We start from the raw sequence: 2538 nt of genomic DNA on the forward strand, positions 1-2538 counted from the left end.
TGTTTGACTATGAGAAGAAGCTTGATGCCGGGCGAGAGGTGGTGCTGGTCTGATGATTAATCTGTTAATTAAAAATGAAATTCAAAGCTGCACAAAGTTTTTGGCTTATAAACATGTCAGTATTTTATATGAATAAAGTTGACATCAGCAGATTCATGCATCTGGCTATTCATGCTGGCTCATTTATTAATCCAACCATCCATTTTCTTCCGCAGCATTTTCTTGGGCAGCAGCCCAAGCAGAGAAGCCCAGACCTCCCTCTCCCCAGCCACCTCCGCCAGCTTATCCGGGGGAACACCAAGGCGTTCCCAGGCCAGCCAAGAGATATAATCTCTCCAGCGTGTCCTGGGTCTGCCCCGGGGCCTCCTCCCGGTTGGACATGCCTGGAAAACCTCGCCCAGGAGGCGCCCAGGAGGCATCCTTGTCAGATGCCCGATCGAACCACCTCAATTGGCTCCTTTCAATGTGGAGGAGCAGCTGCTCTACTCTGAGCCCCTCCCGGATGGCCGAACTTCTCACCCTATCACTAAGGGAGAGGCCGCCCTTTGGAGGAAACCCATTTCCATCGCTTGTATTTGCGATCTCGTTCTTTTGGTCACTACCCACAGCTCGTGACCATAGGTGAGGATGGGGGCGTAGACTGACCGGTAAATTGAGAGCTTTACTTTTACATTCAGCTCTCTCTTCACCAGGCTCCGCATCACTGCAGCCGCTGCACCAATCCGTCTGTCGATCTCCCGCTCCCTTCTCCCATCACTCATGAACCACTCCCCGAGATACTTAAACTCCTCCACTTGGGGCAGGCTCTCGTCCCTGACCCAGAGTGGCGTGAGAGAATCCTGCAAATAAACCAAGTAAAGCTTAATGAGGATGGGATGGATTTGAATTTTACTTGCTGTCTTTGCTGTTTACACCTGTGTGAGAGGAGAGCAGATCATGCTTTTCTATTGGTGGAATGAGAACGTCAGTGTGGGTAGGTACGTGTGACGCTTTTTGACGTATGTCAGCTGACGTGGTGACAGAGAGCATGCAGAGTTGTTAATATGTGACACATCTGCATCCACGGGGTGAGGGGGGACAGGCGGATGAGCTGTGCTGACAATGAGGTGAGGTATAAGCAGGTGTTTTTATTACAGCTGTGGACATTTAAGAGGGAATAACTGTTCTGGATGAGGTGGGATAAATGGTTGTTATTTTCCAATTGTTTATGCCAAGAGTGTGAATTAGATTTAGAGGCACTGGCTCTTAAATACAGAAAACCTGTCATGGCTGGAGAAAGTCAAAATTTATTCCTGTTTGATTTCTCTTAGCAGTCACCCCCACACACCAACTTCAGGCCAGAAATAGATTTCTGTTTTAGATCACGACTAACAACAGAAGTGGAGTCATGAAGTGGAGGACAAAGCTCCTGGTGCTCTGCTTTCAAAGGGGAAAGCACTCTGACGTAAGATACCACGCGAGTGCTGGCGAACGCCGTGGACCGAGATGCTCTGGAGGTCTGCAGTATTACAAGAGGGATCTAAGACTTGATCTCAAGAGGTCACAACCTTTTAAATGCGCTGCCAGAGCAAGGTGATGTTACACTGGAATGGCAGCCATGCATGGGTGACATGCGGGAGCTCCCCTGGCACAAAGTAATTCAGGATCATTGCTATCAAAAAGAAAATATAACACAGGTGTAAGGGCTGTGTAATGTGTGCCAGACACCGACCTTGTTGCTACAGTTGCTGACCACATGTCTACTGTGCCCTGTGTCTGAATCTACAGCGGCCGTGGATTAGGTTTCCTTCTCAAATTAGATTAATTTGGTGTTGAAATTAAGGATTAGACACAGACAAGTGTTGTGACGGAACACAATCGGGTGTGAGAATATACACGGGCTTTTCTTTTTGTAAATACATCTCTCTTCTTTCATGAATGTAGCTTTTCAAAGATGTTTTAAGATCAAATCTATCAGTTTACATTGCCAGTATACAGTGCTTATCACATTTATTAGACCAAGATCTAATCTAAGGTTTATGACACAGCTGTAGCTTCAAGGTATCCATCAGGTACAAAATCACATTTTTAATACTACTAAAACACATTTATTTTTATTAAGTGGCCAAATAGTCATTTACTTGGATTTCAGAAACAGTTTTTAATGGTTGAACATTGAACCTGCACACAAATTAATCAAGTCTAAAGTTCGGTATAAAACATGAAATTATTATTTGCATTAATTATTATCCATGTATATTTTTCAATATATTTTTAAACATTTTTGCTTTGTTTTAATCACAGGTGGACTAATAAATATATTGAGCACGGTAAAACCAAACATAATTGCTCTAAAATATTTTTGTTGAGATAATTTGATTAGTTTGGCTGTACACACACACTTGTGTTCTGATGAAAATGTGAAGAAACTAAATGTAAAAGTAACATATATCATAAATATGTTACTTTACCACCAATGGACTTTGCTGTAAAAAAAAAAAAAAATCAATTAAAGAGCACCACCTAGTGGTGGCAGTCTCATGAAGCGGAGATGACGTG

This window comes from Rhamphochromis longiceps, linkage group LG6 (assembly GCF_057381845.1).
Source record: "Rhamphochromis longiceps isolate RC_006_pf linkage group LG6, R_longiceps_female_GT1.1, whole genome shotgun sequence".
Lineage (NCBI taxonomy): Eukaryota > Metazoa > Chordata > Actinopteri > Cichliformes > Cichlidae > Rhamphochromis > Rhamphochromis longiceps.